Here is a 25105-nt window from a genome sequence, read left to right on the forward strand (position 1 = left end):
CAGTATTTAGGGGATCCCCAGAACCTAGGAAACTAGATTTCTGCAACCTAAGACGAAGAAGGACTGCTGACCTGAAGCCCTGCAGAGAAGACGGAGACACCAACTGCTTTGGACCCAGCCCTACCGGGCTGTGTCCCCACTTCAAGAAAAACTGCAACAGCGACGCGTTCCCCAGGGTCCAGTGACCTCTGAAGCCTCAGAGGAGTACCCTGCATCTAAAAGTACCAAGAAGTCCCGAGGACAGCGGCTCTGCTCCAAAGAAGAAACAGCTTTGCAACAAAGAAACAACTTTAAAAGGACTCCACGTTTCCCACCGGAAGCGTGAGACTTTGCACTCTGCACCCGACACCCCCGGCTCGACCTGCGGAGAAACAACACTACAGGGAGGGCTCCCCGCCGCCTGCGACCCTGTGAGTAGCCAGAGTTGACCCCCCTGGGCCCCCATAGCGACGCCTGCAGAGGGAATCCAGAGGCTCCTCCTGACCGCGACTATCTGCTTCTAAGAACCCAACGCCTGGTAAAGACACTGCACCCGCAGCCCCCAGGACCTGAAGGATCCGACCTCCTGTGCAGAAGCGACCCCCAGGTGGCCCTCTCCCTAGCCCAGGTGGGGGCTACCCCGAGGAGCCCCCTTGCCTGCCTGCTTCGCTGAAGAGACCCCTGGGTCTCCCATTGAGCTCCATTGCAAACCCGACGCCTGTTTGCACTCTGCACCCGGCCGCCCCCATGCCGCAGAGGGTGTACTTTTTGTGCTGACTTGTGTCCCCCCCGGTGCCCTACAAAATCCCCCTGGTCTGCCCTCCGAAGACGCAGGTACCTACCTGCTGGCAGACTGGAACCAGGGCACCCCCTTCTCAATTGAAGTCTATGCGTTTTGGGCACCACTTTGACCTCTGCACCTGACCGGCCCTGAGCTGCTGGTGTGGTAACTTTGGGGTTGCCCTGAACCCCCAACAGTGGGCTACCTTGGACCCAACTTTGAACCCTGTACGTGGTCTACTTACCTGCAAAACTAACAAACACTTACCTCCCCCAGGAACTGTTGAAAATTGCACTGTCTATTTTCAAAATAGCTTATTGTCATTTTTGTCAAAACTGTACATGTTATTTTGCTGATTCAAAGTTCCTAAGTTACCTAAGCGAAATACCTTTCATTTGAAGTATTACTTGTTAATCTTGAACCTGTGGTTCTTAAAATAAACTAAGAAAATATATTTTTCTATAGAAAAACCCATTGGCCGGGAATTGTCTTTGAGTGTGTGTTCCTCATTTATTGCCTGTGTGTGTACAACAAATGCTTAACACTACCCTCTGATAAGCCTACTGCTCGACCACACTACCACAAAATAGAGCATTAGAATTATCTCTTTTTGCCACTATCTTACCTCTAAGGGGAACCCTTGGACTCTGTGCATGCTATTTCTTGCTTTGAAATAGTACATACAGAGCCAACTTCCTACATTGGTGGCAGCGGTGGGATACAAGACTTTGCATTTGCTGGACTACTCAGCCAATACCTGATCACACGACTAAATTCCAAAAATTATCATTAGAAACTGATTTTTGAAATTTGAGCTATTTTTCAAAAATTTTAAAAGTCCTGCTAGGGCCTTGTGTTAGTCCCTGTTAGCATTTCTTTTAGAGTTTAAAAGTTTTGTAAAAGTTTGAATTAAGTTCTAGAGATAGTTTTAGATTCTTAAAAAGTATTCCAACTTTTAGAAACATAATGGTGGTCATTACAACCCTGACGGTCGGTGTTAAAGCGTAGTTAAAACCGCCAACAGGCCGGCGGTAAAAAATTTGGAATTATGACCGTGGCAGAAACCGCCAACAAAGACAGCCACTTTAACACTCCGACCGCCACGGCGGTACAGACAAACAGCGCGGCGGTCACCGCCAACAGACAGGCGGAGGACAATGTACCGTCCACAGTATCACAACAGGCCAATGCGCCACCTTTTCCGGGGCGGATTCACCGCGGATAAAATCACGGCGGAAACAGCCATTTCAAAGGGAAAAAGCTCACCTCTACACACTCCACGAGGAACGACGACACCATGGAGCCGGAACTCCATATTCTGCCAGCGATAGCCTTCCTGCTCCTATACGAGGATCAACAACGCCGGCGGCAAAGACCACGTTGAGTACTGCACCTACAACATAGGGGAGGGAAAAACACAGGGACACACACAACCAACATTACAACCCCCACCCCGACCCTCACCCACTACAACACACACACCAATGCATATCAAAACATTACAGTAACAACCCCCAACCCCCCCGGAAGAATGCAAAGACAAAAGGAAATGAGTTGAACCATTGTAATATATCAAAATACAGTAACCAAATATATACATATATATACACATTAAACAAAATATACACCACGATTAGTAGTGCAGGTAATGCACCATTCATTGTCCGTGGACCACTGGGCCCAAAATGCATGGGCGAGGCCCACACAAGATACCTGATCAAAACGGAGAGAACACTGCAGGGGCATCAGATAGAAATACAACAGGCACCTCAGGGGGAAGGGAAGGGGGGGCACCTCAGCCGGATGAGTGCACCACACAAGATCCACGAGGGGGCTCCATGCCCATTGATGTATCCTGGGGAGTGCAAAGCCACAGTCTCTCAAGTCTCTACAGTGGGTGGTTTGCCCACTGTTCAATCCTGGGGAGTGCAAAGCCACAGTCTCTCAAGTCTCTACAGTGGGTGGTTTGCCCACTGCTATATCCTGGGGAGTGCAAAGCCACAGTCTCTCAAGTCTATACAGTGGGTGGGTTGCTCACTGTACCATCCTGGGGAGTGCAAAGCCACAGACTCTCAAGTCTCTACAGTGGGTGGTTTGCCCACTGTACCATCCTGGGGAGTGCAAAGCCACACTCTCTCAAGTCTTTACAGTGGGTGGTTTGCCCACTGTTCAATCCTGGGGAGTGCAAATCCACAGTCTCTCAAGTGGGTGGTTTGCCCACTGTACCATCCTGGGGAGTGCAAAGCCACAGTCTCTCAAGTGGATGCATGTCTCCACTGGTTCTGGACGGGGACTGGTGCCCAGAGTGCTTCATCCTGTGCAGGACAGACGGAGATGGATGCATGTCTCCACTGGTTCTGGAGGGGGACTGGTGCCCAGAGTGATTCATCCTGTGCAGGACAGACGGAGTGGATGCATGTCTCCACTGGTTCTGGAGGGGGACTGGTGGCCAGAGTGCTTCATCCTGTGCAGGACAGACGGAGTGGATGCCTGTCTCCACTGGTTCTGGAGGGGGACTGGTGTCCAGAGTGCAGCACTCACCCTGTGACGGTCTCAGTTGCGTCACTGCCCCTGCCGCTAATGGGCTAGCGGTGCTCGCCTTGGCGGTCTTTGACCTGTTCGGCGGTGTTTGAGTTTGCAGTTTCTGACCTGTTCAGCAGTGCTTGCCCTGTTCAGCGGTGCTTGCCATGGCTGTCTTTGCCCTGTTCAGCTGTGCTTGCCATGGCGGTCTTTGACCTGTTCGGCGGTGCTTCAGTTGGCAGTTTCTGACCTGTTCAGCGGTGCTTGCCTTGTTCAGCGTTGCATTCCATGGCGGTCTTTGCCCTGTTCAGCGGTGCTTGAGTTGGCAGTTTCTGACCTGTTCAGCGGTGCTTGCTCTGTTCAGTGGTGCATTCCATGGCGGTCTTTGCCCTGTTCGGCAGTGCTTGAGTTGGCAGTTTGACCTGTTCAGCGGTGCTTGCCCTGTTCAGCGGTGCTTGCCATGGCGGTCTTTGCCCTGTTCAGCGGTGCTGCCATGGCGGTCTTTGACCTGTTCAGCGGTGCTTGCCCTGTTCAGCGGTGCATTCCATAGTGGTGTTTGCCCTGTTCAGCGGTGCTTGCCCTGTTCAGCGGTGCATGAGTTGGCAGTTTCTGACCTGTTCAGCGGTGCTTGCCCTGTTCAGTGGTGCATTCCATGGCGGTCTTTGCCCTGTTCGGCAGTGCTTGAGTTGGCAGTTTGACCTGTTCAGCGATGCTTGCCCTGTTCAGCTGTGCTTGCCATGGCGGTCTTTGCCCTGTTCAGCGGTGCTGCCATGGCGGTCTTTAACTTGTTCAGCGGTGCTTGCCCTGTTAAGCGGTGCATTCCATGGCGGTCTTTGCCCTGTTCAGCGGTGCTTGAGTTGGCAGTTTCTGACCTGTTCAGCGGTGCATTCCATGGTGGTCTTTGCCCTGTTCAGCGGTGCTTGCCCTGTTCAGCGGTGCATTCCATGCCGGTCTTTGCCCTGTTCAGCGGTACTTGAGCTGGCAGTTTCTGACCTGTTCAGCGGTGCTTGCCCTGTTAAGCGGTGCATTCCATGGCGGTCTTTGCACTGTTCAGCGGTGCTTGAGTTGGCAGTTTCTGACCTGTTCAGCGGTGCATTCCATGGCGGTCTTTGCCCTGTTAAGCGGTGCTTGAGTTGGCAGTTTCTGAACTGTTCAGCGGTGCTTGCCAAGGCGGTCCTTCATTGCCCAGCAGGCCTGTGGCTGGCGGTCCTTCATGGGTCAGCTGGGCTGTGGCTTGCGGGGCCCTCCTGGCCAGTGACCCTGGGGCTGGCGATGGCCTCCTGGCTAGCGACGATGGGGCTGGTGGTGGCCTCCTGGCCAGGATGATGGGGCTGGCCTCCTGGGCAGTGACTCTGGCAGTGGCCTCCTGGCCAGTGACGATTGGGCTGGCCTCCTGGCCAGTGTCTCTGGCTGTGTCCTCCTGGCCAGTGACGATTGGGCTGGCCTCCTGGGCAGTGACTCTGGCGGTGGCCTCCTGGCCAGTGACGATTGGGCTGGCAGTGGCCTCCTGGGCAGCGGGGATGATGGCGGTCTTCTCCGCCGTGCTGCTCCTCCCAGACTTTGGAGATTTCTTCTGCCCCTTACCCACCTTGGGAGGAGTCACAGCTGAGTCGACACTACCCCCGGGAGCCTTGTGAGCGGCTTTGCTGGCTGGAGTATTCCCCCTCTCCCGCCGGGCACTGTCCAACTTCTGGTGCTTAATAGGGGGGGGAACTGGCTGTGCTGTGGCTCCGTGCCACACTGGCTGGCCTGGTGGCCGGTGCACTCCACATACCAGTAACAGGCACCACTGGTCCCGGCAATTTTTTGGCTGAGGTGCTAGTACGGGACCTATGAGTTGGAGGGGGGGTGGGAAAGAGGTCAAGGTTGGCCAGGAAAAGTTCCTTAGGAACACTGGGACGGGTAGCTGGAGGGGGTTTGGGAGTGGAGGAAGAGGTAGTGGTTGTAGGAGGTGTACGTTTGGTGACTTTGGGTGAAGGTGCATGGGCTGGAGGCTGTCGTGAGGTGGATGGCTGTTGGGTGGGTGTGTGCCTGCGTTTGTGTATCTTCGGAGGGGGCATCACAGACACACTGGGAGAGGACACAGGGGACGTGTGAATGGTAGTGGGGGTGGTGACTGCACTTGAGCGGGGTGTGGTGGTGGGTGTGCTGGTGCGGGACGTAGTGCCTGTAGTGGTAGTGCATGCAGGTGAGAGCGTAGACGAGACTGGGAGGGAGGAGGGAGACGACGAGGAGGGGGACACAGTGGAGGCAGTGGATGTTGGTGTGTCTGTATGTGTGTGATGCTTGCATGAGTGCCTGTGGGATGTGTGGTGCTTATGTTTGCCTGAGCTTCCCTTGTGTGGTGAGATGTGTGCAGGCTGGTCTGATGGTGTGCTTGGGATAGTCTGGGGTACAGGGGATTAGGTCTGGGTGGAGGAAGTTGGAGGGGGGAGGCTAGAGACAGGGACAATTGCCTCCATCAGTGCTGAGGCCAGAGTTTGTAGGGTTCGATGAAGGGCAGCCTGACCAGAATGAATGCCCTCCAGGAATGCATTTGTGTGTTGCAATTCCCTTTCTACACCCTGGATGGCATTCGAAATGGTAGACTGCCCAACAGTGAGGGACCTTAGGAGGTCAATGGCCTCCTCACTGAGGGCAGCAGAGGTGACAGGGGCAGGGGCTGAGGTGCCTGGGGCGAAGGTGATGCCCACCCTCCTGGGTGAGCGGGCACGGGGCGAAGGCTGAGGGGCTGCTGGGAGGGCGGTGCTGGTAGGGGGGGGTGGCAGCTGTACCTGTAGAAGTGGGGGGCACAGATTTTGCCACCACCACAAGGGAGCTCCGATCGGAGGATGAGTCAGTGTCGCTGGTTGCTGATCTTGTGACCGCTGTGGTGCTCCCCTCGTCCTCCGTCCCACTGGTGTATTCCGAGTCCGTGGTGTGGTCCTCCATGGCCATGTGGGATGCAGCTCCCTCATGCTCCGGTGCCACTGTACCCCGCCTGATGATGCTGATGCACAGAAGAACAGGGAGACCAAAAAAAGGGGGTGGGACGACAGAAGAAAGACAGGTTGAGTGCATGGCTTACCGCTACCGTTGGCAGACAATACAGACACAGCAGCCCCCTGCACTATGTCGCGCTGTTGGGCTCTACAGATGCAATTCCTGGCATACGTCCTACATGGCTATGGTCGACATCTGCACACATAGATGACACAGGGGCATGTATATCTGTATTTGGTACTCTACAGAGGTGGGGTGGGGTGCCACATGGCCTGCATTATGGAGGGGCCTAGCCTACGGAACTCGCCCTGGCCTAGGGAAACCCACAGCCTTCCTCCCCCACCCAGACACCTTCACTGCGCGTAAAGTCCGCTGAATGATGTTGTACTCACCCCCTTGTGTCTGCTGTGATGCCCTCAAGCGCCCATCCAACTCAGGGTAGGCCACTGCCAGGATCCGGAACATCAGGGTAGTCATGGTTCGACGGGCACCCCTCCCACGTTGGGAGGCCGGCCATCCCCAGCTGAGCCTACGCCGTCTTCTTGCTCCAGCGGCGAATGTCCTCCCATCTTTTACGGCAGTGGGTGCTCCGTCTGTGGTGGACCCCCAGGGTCCAGACGTCCCTGGCGATGGCACGCCAAATATCCTTATTCTGGTGGGCGCTGACCTACATGAAATGTACAGGGGAAGAAGAGAAGTCATTACCAACTGCACCGTCGAAGAGAGTGGCCCACATCCCTACCCTTGCCATATGGCACATGCATACACAGTCCTTCATGCACGCAGAACTGTGCCCCCTTCATTCTTACAACCAGCCATCTCCACACAGGCATAGCCCATACAACGTGCTCCCTGTGTACTTACCTGTTGGTCTGGAGGACCGTAGAGTAGCGTGTACTGGGGGAGGACCCCGTCCACGAGCTTCTCCAACTCCTCTGCAGTGAAGGCAGGGGCCCTTTCCCCAGACGCACGAGCCATTGTCTCTTCCAGACCGAGGTCACAGCAGCACTTGCAGTGTAGATCCTCTCCTGTTGAAGATCAGGTATCGAGTGATTGAACAGATAGAAAATGGCGGTCACATCCGCGGCGGTGAGTACCATCACAGCCGGCGTACATCGTCATTGGCTCCTGGGACCCATAGGGTCCAATGTTAACCAATGCAGCATTGCGCCGCGGTCTTCGACCGCCTACCGCAACGGTGTACAACGCCAGCGCAGTTACCTCACATCCCATTGTCCCACTTTAGAGGTCAGGCAGCCGCCATTTCAGAGGCCCACATGGCCTAATTACCAACTGCGTCACACAGACCTAGGCCTTGTCGCGCAATACAAATACAGGCCAGATTTTGTGTATGAATGGTGTTCTGTGTAGACTGTGGGTACATACCTCTGAGTTGTTTGACTCTGTGGTCGCTGTTGTCATTCCTAGGAACCGTCCACTGGGACATGTGAGGAGATGGCGGAATCCTCCGCTATACCGACCGCTGGTGGACCTGCCGACAATGGAGGAAACACATTTGATCATCACCTACAGGTTTGACCGTGCCACCAATCCAGGAACTGTGTGCCCAGTTGGAGCCAGACCTGATGTCAGCAATCCGCCATCCCACAGGGATCCCCCCTCAAGTGCAAGTGCTATCAGTGCTCCATTTCCTTGCAAGTGGGTCATTTCAAACAACAGTGGCCATGGCATCAGGGATGTCCCAGCCTATGTTTTCCAACGTGTTGTCCAGAGTGTTGTCTGCTCTGCTGAAACACATGCGGAGCTACATCGTTTTCCCTCAGGTGGAGGATTTGCCTACAGTTAAAGGTGACTTCTATGCCCTTGGACATATCCCCAACATCATAGGTGCCATTGATGGGACCCATGTAGCTCTGGTCCCCCCCCACAGGAGTGAACAGGTGTACAGGAACCGGAAGAGTTATCATTCCATGAATGTACAGATGGTATGTTTGGCAGACCAGTACATCTCCCAGGTAAATGCTATGTTCCCTGGCTCTGTGCATGACGCCTACATCCTGCGGAATAGCAGCATCCCTTATGTGATGGGTCAACTCCAGAGGCACCGGGTGTGGCTATTAGGGGACTCTGGTTACCCCAACCTGTCATGGCTACTGACCCCAGTGAGGAATCCCAGGACCAGGGCAGAGGAACACTACAATGAGGCCCATGGGCGGACTAGGAGGGTGATCGAACGCACCTTCGGCCTCCTGAAGGCCAGGTTCAGGTGCCTCCATATGACAGGTGGTTCCCTATTCTACTCACCAAGGAAGGTGTGCCAGATCATCGTAGCCTGCTGTATGCTTCACAACTTGGCTTTGCGACGACAGGTGCCTTTTCTGGAGGAGGATGGTCCAGATGACGGTGTTGTGGCAGCTGTGGAGCCTGTGGACAGTGATGAGGAGGAAGCAGAGGAAGAAGACATTGACAACAGGGACTCAATTGTTCAGCAATATATCCAGTGACACACAGGTGAGAACACATTCCTGCCTACTACAAGAACTTTCACACCTCTACCTCTATCCTGTCTGTCGATTTCAACCAGTATATGGTAACTGAGTTGTACATTTCCCTTACGGTTTCACAGGTATGGTTTCCAACGTGTGTCATCTGCTGAGATTCCTCATGGACTTGAGATGTGTGACATAGGTATGTTGACATTGCATTTGAAAACGCATTTTGTCTCTGTCATTGCTAATACACATTTTCGAAATCACAGACTGACTCCAGATTGTTTTGTGGTTCAAGGGTGTTTATTGAAGTGCTCAATATTGGAGTGGGTGGTTGTAAAATGGTGAGGAGTGATGGTGGAGGAATGTCCATGGCAGAGTCCAGTCAATTAGTCTCACAGGTGCATTGCCCATATGGGCATAGGAAGTGGAGCTCGGGCAGTTCCAATATGGACAGGGTTACAAAGTGGGACAGTAGGATGACAATCAGGGTGGTCTCATTTCTTGGCAGGGGTCTTGGCATCGTGCTCTGTCTTGTTCCTGGATCTCAGGGACCGTCTGCGGGGTGGTTCTCCGTCTGCAGGGGGTGGGGTGCTGGTGTGGTGGTCCTGTGGCGGGGCGTCCTGTCCACTAGTGCCGGCGGAGGTGGTGGGCAGTTTTTTGTCCATGCTAGTGTCAGGGGCCCCTTGGAGTGCCACAGTGTCCCTCCTGGTGTTAAGTATCTCCTTCAGCACCCCTACGATGGTGCCCAGGGCAGAGCTGATGGTTCTGAGTTCCTCCCTGAACCCCAAACACTGTTCCTCCTGCAGCCGCTGGGTCTCCTGAAACTTAGCCAGGACCGTTACCATCGTCTCCTGGGAGTGGTGGTATGCTCCCATGATGGAGGAGAGGGCCTCGTGGAGAGTGGGTTCCCTAGGCCTGTCGCACAGCAGCCCTCCCAGTTCCCCTGTGTTCCTGGGCCTCCGTCCCCTGGACCGTGTGCCCACTACCAATGCCCCCAGGTCCCTGTTGTTGTTGGGGTGGTGGGTTATCCTGGTTTCCCTGTAGTGGTGGACACACAGCTGATTGACATGTCCTGGGGACGGAGGTATGGGCCCGCTGGGTGGGTGCTGTGCTGATGTTACCAGAGGGTGGAAGGTCTGTGGTGGCCTGTGACTGGATGTTGCGAACTGACTGTCCCGAGGCCCACGATGGTCCGGGCTGGTCATCTAGATCCAGTTAGACAGAGCTGCTGTCATCACTGTGGACCTCTTCTGTGGGTGGGGTGGAGATGTCTGGACCCTCCTGTCTGGTGACGTTGGGTAGTGGTCCTGCAGGTGTGTAAAAGCATGATTATTGCATCTGTGTGTGTCATGGTGTGCAATGGGTGAGTGACCGTGTACCCCAGTGCTAGCATTCCTGTGTGGGGGCTTGTGTGATGATGGTTGAGGGGGGTGTTATGGGTATGTGCAGTGGGCATGCTTTAGTAATGGGTGTCCATGCTTTGTTGTGTCATGCAGGGCTTGGTGTTGGGATGGGTGGTTTGTGTTATTAGTACATTTGTGAGGAGTTGGAGTGATAGGGGAGGGGGCGAGGGTGGGGGTCTGTGATAGCATGCAGGTAGGGTGGGGGATATGATAGTTAAGATTTGACTTACCAGAGTCCATTCCTCCACCGACTCCTGTGAGGCCCTCAGGATGCAGAATAGTTAAGACCTGCTCCTCCCATGTTGTTAGTTGTGGGGGAGGAGGTGAGGGTCCGCCGCCAGTCCGCTGTACCGCAATGTTGTGTCTTGAGACCACGGAACGCACCTTCCCCGTAGGTTGTTCCACCTCTTCCTGCTGTCGTCCCAATTTCTTGGGTGCTGTCCCACTGCGTTGACCCTATCCACTATCCTTCGCCATAGCTCCATCTTCCTAGCTATGGAGGTGTGCTGCACCTGTGATCCAAATAGCTGTGGCTCTACCCGTACGATTTTCTCCACCATGACCCTGAGCTCCTCCTCCGAGAGCCTGGGGTGTCTTTGCCGTGCCATGGGGTGGTGTAGGTGATGTGTGGGGTGGTGTATGTGCTGATAAGTGTGGTGATATGTAGTGGTGTGTGGTGTTTTGTGCATGGAAGTAGTGTGGGTGATGGTGTTGTGTGCCTGTGGTGGTGCCTCTCTCTGGCCTTCTTTCGGAATTTTTGGTCGTAGGGGTTTGTGGGTGATGTGGGTGTGTGTTTTATATTGTATTGGGTGTGTGGGAGTGGTGTGTGTATGTGTATCAGGTGTGTGTATTTGGAATTGTCCAATGTGGCTGTGTTTCGTAAGAGGGTGTGTATTTTGAGCGCTGCGGTGTGCACCGCCAATGGAATACAGCGGTTGAAAGACCGCCACGTGGATTCGTGGGTCGTGATAGCATGTGCGTATTTCTGGTGCCGTGACGGTGGAGGTTTTGTTTTCGCCAGTTTATCACTGACCTGTGGTGTGGCGGACTTGTGTGCGTGTCTGAATTTTGTCCGATTTCGGGATGTGGGTCGTAATAGCTGTGGCGGAATTCTGCGGCCGTGGCGGTGTGTTGGCGGTCCCAGCACCAGTGTTCTTTTACCTAAAATGTACCATTGTCTCCACAATTGGCACAACCCTGGCACCCAGGGCCCTGGTGCCAGGGAAGGCCTATAAGGGCTGCAGCATGTCTTATGCCACCCTAGGGACCCCTCACTCAGCACAGACACACTGCTTGCCAGCTTGTGTGTGCTGGTGGGGAGAAAATGACCAAGTCGACATGGCACTTCCCTCAGGGTGCCATGCCAACCTCACACTGCCTGTGGCATAGGTAAGTCACCCCTCTAGCAGGCCTTACAGCCCTAAGGCAGGGTGCATTATACCCCAGGTGAGGGCATAGTTGCATGAGCACTATGCCCCTACAGTGTCTAAGCAAAACCTTAGACATTGTAAGTGTAGGGTAGCCATAAGAGTATATGGTCTGGGAGTCTGTCAAAAACGAACTCCACAGCTCCATAATGGCTACACTGAATACTGGGAAGTTTGGTATCAAACTTCTCAGAATAATAAACCTACACTGATGCCAGTGTTGGATTTATTAAAACATGCACACAGAGGGCATCTTAGAGATGCCCCCTGTATTTTACCCAATTGTTCAGTGCAGGACTTACTGGTCTGTGCCAGCCTGCTGCTGAGAGACGAGTTTCTGACCCCATGTGGTGAGAGCCTTTGTGCTCTCTGAGGACAGAAACAAAGCCTGCTCTGGGTGGAGGTGCTTCACACCTCCCCCCTGCAGGAACTGTAACACCTAGCAGTGAGCCTCAAAGGCCCAGGCTTCGTGTTACAATGCCCCAGGGCACTCCAGCTAGTGGAGATGCCCGCCCCCTGGATACAGCCCCCACTCTTGGCGGCAAGTCCAAGGGAGATAATGTGAAAAACAAGGAGGAGTCTCCCACCAGTCAGGACAGCCCCTAAGGTGTCCTGAGCTGAGGTGACCCCTGCCTTTAGAAATCCTCCATCTTGATTTTGGAGGATTCCCCCAATAGGAATAGGGATGTGCCCCCCTCCCCTCAGGGAGGAGGCACAAAGAGGGTGTAGCCACCCTCAAGGACAGTAGCCATTGGCTACTGACCTCCCAGACCTAAACACACCCCTAAATTCAGTATTTAGGGGCTCCCCAGAATCTAGGAAACTAGATTCCTACAACCTAAGATGAAGAAGGACTGCTGACCTGAAGCGCTGCAGAGAAGACGGAGACACCAACTGCTTTGGCCCCAGCCCTACCGGCATGTCTCCCCACTTCAAGAAAAACTGCAACAGCGACGCGTTCCCCAGGGTCCAGCGACCTCTGAAGCATCAGAGGACTACCCTGCATCTAAAAGGACCAAGAACTCCCGAGGACAGCGGCTCAGCTCCAAAGAAGAAACAACTTTGCAACAAAGATACAACTTTAAAAGGACTCCACGTTTCCCGCCGGAAGCGTGAGACTTTGCACTCTGCACCCGACGCCCCCGGCTCGACCTGCGGAGAAACAACACTACAGGGAGGACTCCCCAGTGACTGCGACCCTGTGAGTAGCCAGAGTTGACCCCCCGAGCCCCCCCAGCGACACCTGTAGAGGGAATCCAGAGGCTCCCCCTGACCGCGACTGCCTGCTTCTAAGAACCCGACGCCTAGTAAAGACACTGCACCCGCAGCCCCCAGGACCTGAAGGATCCGACCTCCTGTGCAGAAGCGACCCCCAGGTGGCCCTCCCCCTTGCCCAGGTGGTGGCTACCCCGAGGAGCTCCCCCCCTTGCCTGCCTGCTTCGCTGAAGAGACCCCTGGGTCTCCCATTGTACTCCATTGCAAACCCAACGCCTGTTTGCACTCTGCACCCGGCCGCCCCGTGCCGCTGAGGGTGTACTTTTTGTGCTGACTTGTGTCCCCCCCGGTGCCCTACAAAACCCCCCTGATCTGCCCTCCAAAGACGCGGGTACCTACCTGCTGGCAGACTGGAACTGGGGCACCCCCTTCTCCATTGAAGTCTATGCTTTTGGGCACCACTTTGACTTCTGCACCTGACCGGCCCTGAGCTGCTGGTGTGGTAACTTTGGGGTTGCCCTGAACCCCCAACAGTGGGCTACCTTGGACCCAACTTTGAACCCTGTACGTGGTTTACTTACCTGCAAAACTAACAAACACTTACCTCCCCCAGGAACTGTTGAAAATTGCACTGTCTAGTTTTAAAATAGCTTATTGCCATTTTTGTCAAAACTGTACATGCTATTTTGCTGATTCAAAGTTCCTAAGTTACCTGAGTGAAATACCTTTCATTTGAAGTATAACTTGTAAATCTTGAACCTGTGGTTCTTAAAATAAACTAAGAAAATATATTTTTCTATATAAAAACCTATTGGCCGGGAATTGTCTTTGAGTGTGTGTTCCTCATTTATTGCCTGTGTGTGTACAACAAATGCTTAACACTACCCTCTGATAAGCCTACTGCTCGACTACACTACCACAAAATAGAGCATAGAATTATCTCTTTTTGCCACTATCTTACCTCTAAGGGGAACCCTTGGACTCTGTGCATGCTATTTCTTACTTTGAAATAGTACATACAGAGCCAACTTCCTACATTGGTGGCAGCGGTGGGATACAAGACTTTGCATTTGCTGGACTACTCCGCCAATACCTGATCACACAACTAAATTCCAAAAATTATCATTAGAAACTGATTTTTGAAATTTGAGCTATTTTTCAAAAAATTTAAAAGTCCTGCTAGGGCCTTGAGTTAGCCCCTGTTAGCATTTCTTTTAGAGTTTAAAAGTTTTGTAAAAGTTTTAATTAAGTTCTAGAGATAGTTTTAGATTCTTAAAAAGTATTCCAACTTTTAGAAACATAGGTGGTCATTCAGACCTTGGCGGACGGCGGAGGCCGTCCGCCAAGGTACCGCCGACGAATGACCGCACCGCGGTCAAAAGACTGCGGCGGCCATTTAAACATTTCCGCTGGGCCGGCAGGCGCTCTCCAAAAGAGCGCCCGCCGGCCCAGCGGAAATGCCCCTGCAACGAGGATGCCGGCTCAGAATTGAGCCGGCGGAGTTGCAGGGGTGCGACGGGTGCAGTTGCACCCGTCGCGTATTTCAGTGTCTGCTTTGCAGACACTGAAATACTTTTTGGGGCCCTCTTATGGGGGCCCCTGCAGTGCCCATGCCATTGGCATGGGCACTGCAGGGGCCCCCAGGGGCCTCGCGGCACCCCCTACCGCCATCCTGTTCCTGGCGGGAGACCCGCCAGGAACAGGATGGCGGTAGGGGGTGTTAGAATCCCCATGGCGGTGGAGCGCGCTCCGCCGCCATGGAGGATTCCCCCGAGCAGCGGAAAGTCGGCGGGAGACCGCCGACTTTCCGTTTCTGACCGCGGCGGAACCACCGCGGTCAGAATGCTCGAGGGAGCACCGCCAGCCTGTTGGCGGTGCTCCCGTGGTCGGTGACCCTGGCGGTCACCGGCCGCCAGGGTCAGAATGACCCCCATAATGTCTGCTGCAGAAGAGATAGTGATGGAACTCAACCTCACCCCTTACCTGCATCTTAGGATGTCAGAGTTAAGGTCTCTCTGCAAAATAAAAAAGATAAAGACTGGTTCACGCCCTACCAAAGTACAGCTCCAGGAGCTCTTGGCAGAGTTTGCCAAAATAACCCCTCTGATGATACCTTCCCAGAGGGGGAAGCTAGTGATGTGGAGAATTTCCCACCTCCAGTCCTAGATAGGGAGCCCATGGTTTCTCAAACCCTGTCTCCACAAGTGATAGTCAGAGATGTTGCTTCTCTCACAGGAGAGTCCAACAGCTCTTCAAGCATTGAGGGCAGCCTCAATGAAGATGACCTCCTGTTAGCCAGGATGGTCAAAAGATTGGCTTTGGAAAGACAGATCCTAGCCATAGAAAGGGAAAGACAAGAGATGGGCCTAGGTCCCATCAATGGTGGCAACAACATAAATAGGGTCAGAGATTCTCCTGACATGTTGAAAATCCCTAAAGGGATTGTAACTAAATATGAAGATGGTGATGACATCACCAAATGGTTCACAGCTTTTGAGAGGGCTTGTGCAACCAGAAAAGTAAACAGATCTCACTGGGGTGCTCTCCTTTGGGAAATGTTCACTGGAAAGTGTAGGGATAGGCTCCTCACACTCTCTGGAAAAGATGCAGAATCCTATGACCTCATGAAGGCTACCCTGATTGAGGGATTTGGATTCTCAACTGAGGAGTACACAATTAGGTTCAGGGTGGCTCAAAAATCCTCGAGCCAGACCTGGGTTGATTTTGTTGACTACTCAGTCAAAACACTGGATGGTTGGGTAACTGGAAATGAAGTGCATGACTATGTTGGGCTTTATAATTTGTTTATGAAAGAACACATTTTAAGTAACTGCTTCAATGAAAAGTTGCATCAGTATCTGGTAGACCTAGGTCCAATTTCACCACAAGAATTGGGAAAGAAGGCAGACCACTGGGACACGACTAGGGTAACCAAAAGCCCCCCAAAAACCAGACCAGGTGGCTGGGCCCCAAGACACAACCCAAAACAAAGGTGGGTACCCGGGTAAGAACTGGAATGCCACTAAGGCATGGTGCCAAAACTGTAGACAGACAGGGCACCACACCAAGGGCACTTCTTGTCCCAAAAACAAACCCCCTAGCAGAATCCCAGGGGTGGCCAGTGTAGGGGTTGACTCCTCAGATGAGGAGGTCTTCATAACCTTCAACTGGAAAAAGGGCCCAACAGGTGAGTTGGAGATTCCAGAGGGAAGTAGACACTTCCACCACCTACTGGTGAATGGAATCCCAGCCACTGCCCTGAGAGACACTTGTGCCAGTCACACTATTGTGCATGACATGCTGGTGTTCTCAAACCAGTACATCCCAGGTGAGACTGCCAGAGTAAGAGTTAGCCCAGACAGGGTCACTGATAGGCCTGTGGCTTTTGTGCCCATAGAAGTGGGTGGGACTTTTAGCTGGAGAAGGGTGGTAGTCAGTACAGACCTCCCCCTTGATTGTCTCCTTGGAAATGACTAACCAGAGGTTAGTCAGAGCCCAAGAGAGGACCTGGTCCAGTGCCAGTCCTCTCCCAAGGATTCTGGAGGTCCTGCTCCTGCAGTAACTACAAGCAGGCCCCAGAAGAAAAAGAAAAGAAAACAGTGTAGGAAGGGTGGACAACCTTTAGCCAAGGTTCCAGCAAGCCAAGGAGATTCTGCTCCAGTAGGGGAGAACTCCAAAAGTGGCACTGGTAAAGTCCAACCTGACCCACAAGAAGTCTTGGCTAGTCAGGCAACTGTTACGACTGAGTGGGTGGCTCCTCAGCTAACAGAAGAAAGAGTGGAAGAAGGGTGTTTACTACAAGATGTAGTAACCCCCCACTCTAATACAGCAGACAGGCACCATGAACCCAAAGAAGCCTGTAACCTAGCCCCTTCCCATGTAGGTGAAGAGCTAAAGGTGTGGTTCTGGGCACTGACAGCTGTCAGTGGCCTCTGCTGGGTGTTAGCCTTTATGGCTGCACTATCCTTGGCATGGTGGTCTGACCCCATGCCACATAGCAAGTTAGGCCCCCTGACTCTGTTGGTCATGGTGGGGTTACTCCAACTCTGGGTAACCTCTTTGGGTAAGCTAGGGGTGACCCTGGCTAAGATAAGATTAGCAGAGGTGGATACCTCTAACCCCAAAATAGAGAGAATGGGTGAAGACATTAAAGGCACAGACAAGAGGCAATTCAGACTAGGTCCTATCACTGTGGAAGTGGGTCAGTTCCCCAGAGGGAATGACCTGAACAGGAGGATGTAAGGCAGAGTAGGCCCGCAACAAACCAGCCTATTTCCTCTACTCTTCCTCGCCTTACAGACAAGGAAGACTCTCCCAGCTTTGGCTGAGTCTCCTGGCCTGTGGGCTGGGGGGGGCTTGTGTAAGGAAATGGCTCCCTGTTGCAGTTACCCCCCCACTTTTTGCCTGATACTGATGCTGACTTGACTGAGAAGTGTGCTAGGACCCTGCTAACCAGGCCCCAGCACCAGTGTTCTTTCACCTAAAATGTACCATTGTCTCCACAATTGGTACAACCCTGGCACCCAGGTAAGTCCCTTGTAACTGATACCCCTGGTAGCAAGGGCCCTGATGCCAGGGAAGGTCTCTAAGGGCTGCAGCATGTCTTATGCCACCCTAGGGACCCCTCACTCAGCACAGACACACTGCTTGCCAACTTGTGTGTGCTGGTGGGGAGAAAATGACTACGTCGACATGGCACTCCCCTCAGGGTGCCATGCCAACCTCACACTGCCTGTGGCATAGGTAAGTCACCCCTCTAGTAGGCCTTACAGCCCTAAGGCAGGGTACACTATACCCCAGGTGAGGACATAGGTGCATGAGCACTATGTCCCTACAGTGTCTAAGCAAAACCTTAGACATTATGAGTGCAGGGTAGCCATAATAGTATATGGTCTGGGAGTCTGTCAAAAACGAACTCCACAGCTCCATAATGGCTACACTGAATACTGGGAAGTTTGGTATCAAACTTCTCAGAATAATAAACCCACACTGATACCAGTGTTGGATTTATTAAAAAATGCACAAAGAGGGCATCTTAGATATGCCCCCTGTATTTTACCCAGTTGTTCAGTGCAGGACTGACTGGTCTGTGCCAGCCTGCTGCTGAGAGACGAGTTTCTGACCCCATGTGGTGAGAGCCTTTGTGCTCTCTGAGGACAGAAACAAAGCCTGCTCTGAGTGGAGGTGCTTCACACCTCCCCCCTGCAGGAACTGTAACACCTACCAGTGAGCCTCAAAGGTTCAGGCTTCGTGTTACAATGCCCCAGGGCACTCCAGCTAGTGGAGATGCCCGCCCCCTGGACACAGCCCCCACTTTTGGCGGCAAGTCCAAGGGAGATAATGAGAAAAACAAGGAGCAGTCACCCACCAGTCAGGACAGCCCCTAAGGTGTCCTGAGCTGAGGTGACCCCTGCCTTTAGAAATCCTCCATCTTGATTTTGGAGGATTCCCCCAATAGGAATAGGGATGTGCCCCCCTCCCCTCAGGGAGGAGGCACAAAGAGGGTGTAGCCACCCTCAAGGACAGTAGCCCTTGGCTACTGCCCTCCCAGACCTAAACACACCCCTAAATTCAGTATTTAGGGGCTCCCCAGAACCTAGGAAACTAGATTCCTGCAACCTAAGACGAAGAAGGACTGCTGACCTGAAGCCCTGCAGAGAAGATGGAGACACCAACTGCTTTGGCCCCAGCCCTACCGGCCTGTCTCCCCACTTCAAGAAAAACTGCAACAGTGACGCGTTCCCCAGGGTCCAGCGACCTCTGAAGCCTCAGAGGACTACCCTGCATCTAAAAGGACCAAGAACTCCCGAGGACAGCGGCTCTGCACCAAAGAAGAAACAACTTTGCAACAAAGAAACAACTTTAAAAGGACTCCACGTTTCCCGCCGGAAGCGTGAGACTTTGCACTCTGCACCCGACGCCCTCGGCTCGACCTGCGGAGAAACAACACTACAGGGAGGACTCCCCGGCGACTGCGACCCTGTGAGTAGCCAGAGTTGACCCCCCCTGGACCCCGACAGCGACGCCTGCAGAGGAAATCCAGAGGCTCCCCCTGACCACGACTGCCTGCTTCTAAGAACCCGACTCCTGGTAAAGACACTGCATCCGCAGCCCCCAGGACCTGAAGGATCCGAACTCCAGTGCAGAAGCGACCCCCAGGTGGCCCTCTCCCTTGCCCAGGTGGTGGCTACCCCGAGGATCCCCCCCCCTTGCCTGCCTGCTTCGCTGAAGAGACCCCTGGGTCTCCCATTGAACTCCATTGCAAACCCGACGCCTGTTTGCACTCTGCACCCGGCCGCCCCTGTGCCGCTGAGGGTGTACTTTTTGTGCTGACTTGTGTCCCCCCCGGTGCCCTACAAAACCCCCCTGGTCTGCCCTCCGAAGACGCGGGTACCTACCTGCTGGCAGACTGGAACCGGGGCACCCCCTTCTCCATTGAAGCCTATGCGTTTTGGGCACCACTTTGACCTCTGCACCTGACCGGCCCTGAGCTGCTGGTGTGGTAACTTTGGGGTTGCCCTGAACCCCCAACAGTGGGCTACCTTGGACCCAACTTGGAACGCTGTAGGTGGTTTACTTACCTGCAAAACTAACAAACACTTACCTCCCCCAGGAACTGTTGAAAATTGCACTGTCTAGTTTAAAAATAGCTATTGCAATTTTTGTGAAAACTGTCATGCTATTTTGCTGATTCAAAGTTCCTAACTTACCTAAGTGAAATACCTTTCATTTGAAGTATTACTTGTAAATCTTGAACCTGTGATTCTTAAAATAAACTAAGAAAATATATTTTTCTATATAAAAACCTATTGGCCGGGAATCGTCTTTGAGTGTGTGTTCCTCATTTATTGCCTGTTTGTGTACAACAAATGCTTAACACTACCCTCTGATAAGCCTACTGCTCAACCACACCACCACAAAATAGAGCATTAGAATTATCTATTTTTGCCACTATCTTATCTCTAATGGGAACCCTTGGACTCTGTGCATGCTATTTCTTACTTTGAAATAGTACATACAGAGCCAACTTCCTACAGTAACCATGCCAACAGTGGCACTTTCCTACACCTTTGTCCTAAAGTTACAAAAAATCTACCTTCATCCACAGACCTTGAGTTTTAATAATTATTTAAGCAGCGCTCAAATGATCTTTGAAGTATTTTCCTAGCCTATCATATATAAAACGTGAATTTCAAAACATAAATAGTCCTCTTGAGACAAAAAAGCCAAAGTTGCATATACAGTTGAATAGCACTTTATAGCTGGTCACTATAGTGACATGCTGATCTAAGTCTGTAAGGCGCATGTGGGGTGACTTTGGTCATGTTAAAAGTAGGCTTTTTCTACATGTCAAAAACCTTTTCTTTTGTCTATACTGCTGCATAAATCTGATAGAGACTTCTAGTTGCGGAATCCTTACCTTAGAATTTTCCCCCAGGCGTCAGACTGGATCTGGAGATTTTTCTTCGAGGAATACCCTTGCACGTCGGTATGTGGCATCGGTCGACTCCGCGGGCGTCGTAGTCGTAGTCGCCGTGATGACATCGGCAGTAGTATATAGACGCAGCCCTCACGCAGTGATGTCAGTTCTTTTCTTTCTGCACCACGCACAGATCTGGAGAGGAGCTACCCTGGCTATTTTTTGGCCTAATTCGACCATTTTGTTGAGTTTTTTCTGTGTGACTTTGGTGTGTCGAGGATGTCCCTGAAGACTGGGTTCAAGCCATGCGAGGACTGTCATCGGACGATGTCGGTGACGGATCCTCATCCGATTTGTCTGTGGTGTCTCGAGCGCGACTAAGACCCGAAGTCGAGCTCCGAGGGCCGGGCCATGCACCCAAAGGCTTTGAGGGAGTGGTCCCTAAAGCTAATGGTGGCCCGGCACTTGATTCCGCGTAGGTCCCGGTCTCGTTCGAGAGGAAGGTCTCGAGAACGGAGTCATCACCACTCGTCTTCTTCTAAATCCTAGGGTCAACGTAAGAAGAAGAAGCCCACGAAGTCCCACTGCTCTAACTTCGCCCCGTCGCTCGGCCGACACGACGCAGGAAGAGCGTCCCCGCACTAGGCCTCTGTCCACGGAGCCTATGTCTGGGTTGGCTCTGCGCTTCCCCGAGTTTCCCAGAGAGACCCCCACCCAGCTTAAAGAGTTTTATGAGGCCATGCGCCTCATATTTGGGCAGTCCGACCCCGATACTGCACCTTCGGGCCCAAGGGGTTCGGCTGAGAGGGCCTTCGGGTTTCATGCCAGCTGCTTCGGCTCCGGTCACCAAGGTCACCTCCGGATCCGTGCGCGGATCCACACCGGTCACACCCTTGAGACCTTTCCCGGCACCGGGTCGATTATCTACACTCCCGACGTCGACCTGATTCTTATCCCTGACGACTCGGAGTCGAAGCGGCGTCTGCCGACGCCGCCTTCGGCTTCGATGGGGCTTATTCGCCTCAGGTCGGATTCAGACCCTTTTTCTAAGTGGAGGAATTGGAGGGGTCCCTGTACCCTTATGAATACCAGAATGACCCCGCTAGGGACTTGGCTCAGGAATTGGGAGAAGCCAGGGGTCTGGATACTTCTCCTGACGCTAGCATACGGTCTCCTCCTACCGTGGCGGGAGCAACTTATGGTATGGTGGTCAGTAGGGCAGCTGAGGTCCTTGGACTCGAGCTTCCCACTGTTGAGGTCAGATCTAATCTCCCTTTTGCCTTTTAATGAAGCCCTCACCGATGTCCTTTTGGGTACATGGTCCAAATCCAACACAGGGGCTCCTGTGAATAGGACTATTGCACGCCGCCATCGGCCCTCTCCGAACGACCCTAAATTCCTGTCCCAACACCCCACGCCTGAGAGTCTTGTTATCCAGGCTTCCTCTTCTTCAGGCGCATTTCCTTCTGCACCCCGGGATAGGGAATCCAAAAGGCTGGAACAGTTTGGCAAGAAGTTGTTTTCTTCCTCCAATCTTGCACTTCAGTCTGTGAACACTGCATGCCTTTTGGGCCACTATACCGACTCTTTGTGGGATACGGTTGCGCAAGTCCTGCCGCAGATACAGGAGGAGGCCTGTGCTATCGTCTCACAAGGTGTGAACGATGGGAGAGATGCGGCAAAGTTCACAATCCGTTGTGGGCTGGACACGACTGACTCTCTGTGTGGATCGGTTGCTATGTCGGTGGCCTTACGACACCACGCCTGGTTACGTACTTCGGGTTTTTCGGGGGATGTCCAAAAGTCACTCATGGACTTGCCCTTTGATGGCTCCTGTCTTTTCGGAGACAAAGCGGACTCGGCCTTGGAGAGATTCAAGGATTCCCGGGCTATAGCTCGGCCTCTCCTCGGGCCCTCGCCCACCACAGTCTGCTTTTCACCGCTTTCGTGGCCACGGAAGGGGCTCCCTGTCGTGCCCTCCACACAGCCACCATGCCTTGCACGCTGGTCAGCCTATGAGTGGCCGAGGACGCAGAATCCCACGTGGCCATGGGACAGGGAACCAGAGGTCTGTCCAGTCCACCTCTGCCCCCGCTGCAGCCTCCAAACCCTCCTAGTCCGTCCCCTCACTCCCATCCAGTTGGTGGCAGGATTCGCCATCACCTGCCCCATTGGGAACATATCACCACGGACAGGTGGGTTTTGCAGATCGTTAGAAAGGGCTACTCCCTCACTTTCGAATCTGCTCCACCACCCATGCCACCATCCTTCGATCACCTTCCAGAGAATCATTTGGCGCTTCTCCGCCAGGAAGTCGCAGCTCTCTTGGCCAAGGGAGCTATAGAAAAGGTCACTGTGCCAGAAGTAGGTTGTGTTGTTATTCCCGCTACTTTCTGATACCAAAGAAGGACAAGGGCTTACGTCCTATCCTAGACCTTTGGGACCTAAACTACTTCCTCAAGAAGGAGAAATTCAAAATGCTCACCCTGGCTCCAGTTCTGTCTGCCTTGGACCAAGGAGACTGGATGGTGGCGTTGAACTTGCAGGACGCTTATTTCCACATGCCCATCCTGCCTGCCCACAGACGTTACCTACGATTCGTGGTAGGTCACGAGCGCTTTCAGTTTACTGTGCTCCCCTTCGGCCTTACCAGTGCCCCTCGGGTGTTCACGAAAGTGATGGCAGTGGTTGCAGCTCATCAGCGCAGGTTAGGGGTTTCACTCTTCCCCTACCTCGACGACTGGCTGTTAAAGGTGGACTCGCCCCAGAAAGTCATCTCCCACCTTCAGACTACGGCAAACCTCCTGCACACGCTGGGGTTCACTGTAAAAGTGCCAGAGTCACACCTGACCCCCTCTCAGTCGCTCCCTTTCATCGGAGCGGTTCTGGACATAGTGCAGTTTTGGGGTTATCCTCCCGAAAAACAAGTCCAAGACATTCAGGCTATGATTCCCATCTTTTGGCCTCGGTCTTGTGTTTTGGTGAGACTGACTCTGGGCTGCTGGGTCTCATGGCCTCCTGCATCCTGCTAGTCACACATGCCTGATGGCATATGTGGGCTCTGCAGTGGGACCTGAAGTTCCAGTGGGCGCAGCATCAGGGAAATCTCCCCGACCTGGTCCAGATCTCAGAGGGGACTGCAAAAGACCTGCAGTGGTGGCTTTCGAATCCGCATTGGGTCTACGTCAGATCCCTCTTCCTTCCTGTAGGAAGTTGGCTCTGTATGTACTATTTCAAAGTAAGAAATAGCATGCACAGAGTCCAAGGGTTCCCCTTAGAGGTAAGATAGTGGCAACAAGAGATAGTTTTAATGCTCTATTTTGTGGTAGTGTGGTCGAGCAGTAGGCTTATCAGAGGGTAGTTGTAGGAGGCTGGACTGGCTTGTAGTGAGTACCAAGGGGTACTTGCACCTTGCACCAGGCCCAGTTATCCCTTATTAGTGTATAGGGTGTCTAGCAGCTTAGGCTGATAGATAATGGTAGCTTAGCAGAGCAGCTTAGGCTGAACTAGGAGACGTGTGAAGCTACTACAGTACCACTTAGTTTCATATGCACAATATCATAAGAAAACACAATACACAGTTATACTAAAAATAAAGGTACTTTATTTTTATGACAATATGCCAAAGTATCTTAGAGTGTACCCTCAGTGAGAGGATAGGAAATATACACAAGATATATATACACAATAGCAAAAATATGCAGTATAGTCTTAGAAAACAGTGCAAACAATGTATAGTTACAATAGGATGCAATGGGGAAACATAGGGATAGGGGCAACACAAACCATATACTCCAAAAGTGGAATGCGAACCACGAATGGACCCCAAACCTATGTGACCTTGTAGAGGGTCGCTGGGACTATTAAAAAATAGTGAGAGTTAGAAAAATAACCCTCCCCAAGACCCTGAAAAGTGAGTGCAAAGTGCACTAAAGTTCCCCTAAGGACAAAGTAGTCGTGTTAGAGGAATAATGCAGGAAAGACACAAACCAGCAATGCAACAACTGTGGATTTCCAATCTAGGGTACCTGTGGAACAAGGGGACCAAGTCCAAAAGTCACAAGCAAGTCGGAGATGGGCAGATGCCCAGGAAATGCCAGCTGCGGGTGCAAAGAAGCTTCGACTGGACAGAAGAAGCTGAGGTTTCTGCAGGAACGAAAAGGGCTAGAGACTTCCCCTTTGGTGGACGGATCCCTCTCGCCTTGGAGAGTCGTGCAGAAGGGTTTTCCCGCCGGAAGGACGCCAACAAGCCTTGCTAGTCGCAAATCGTGCGTTTGGCGTTTTTGGACGCTGCCGGGGCCCAGGAGGGACCAGGAGGTCGCAAATTGGACCTGAAGAGAGAGGGGACATCGAGCAAGACAAAGAGTCCTCACTGAAGCAGGTAGCACCTGGAGAAGTGCCAGAAACAGGCACTACGAGGATGCGTGAAACGGTGCTCGCCGAAGTTGCACAAAGGAGTCCCACGTCGCCGGAGACCAACTTAGAAAGTCGTGCAATGCAGGTTAGAGTGCCGTGGACCCAGGCTTGGCTGTGCACGAACGATTTCCGCCGGAAGTGCACAGGGGCTGGAGTAGCTGCAAAGTCGCGGTTCCCAGCAATGCAGCCCAGCGAGGTGAGGCAAGGACTTACCTCCACCAAACTTGGGCTGAAGGGTCACTGGACTGTGGGGGTCACTTGGACAGAGTCGCTGGATTCGAGGGACCTCGCTCGTCGTGCTGAGAGGAGACCCAAGGGACCGGTAATGCAGCTTTTTGGTGCCTGCGGTTGCAGGGGGAAGATTCCGTCGACCCACTGGAGATTTCTTCGGAGCTTCTGGTGCAGAGAGGAGGCAGACTACCCCCACAGCATGCACAAGCAGGAAAACAGTCGAGAAGGCGGCAGGATCAGCGTTACAGAGTTGCAGTAGTCGTCTTTGCTACTATGTT

Source organism: Pleurodeles waltl, chromosome 1_2 (assembly GCF_031143425.1).
Source record: "Pleurodeles waltl isolate 20211129_DDA chromosome 1_2, aPleWal1.hap1.20221129, whole genome shotgun sequence".
NCBI lineage: Eukaryota > Metazoa > Chordata > Amphibia > Caudata > Salamandridae > Pleurodeles > Pleurodeles waltl.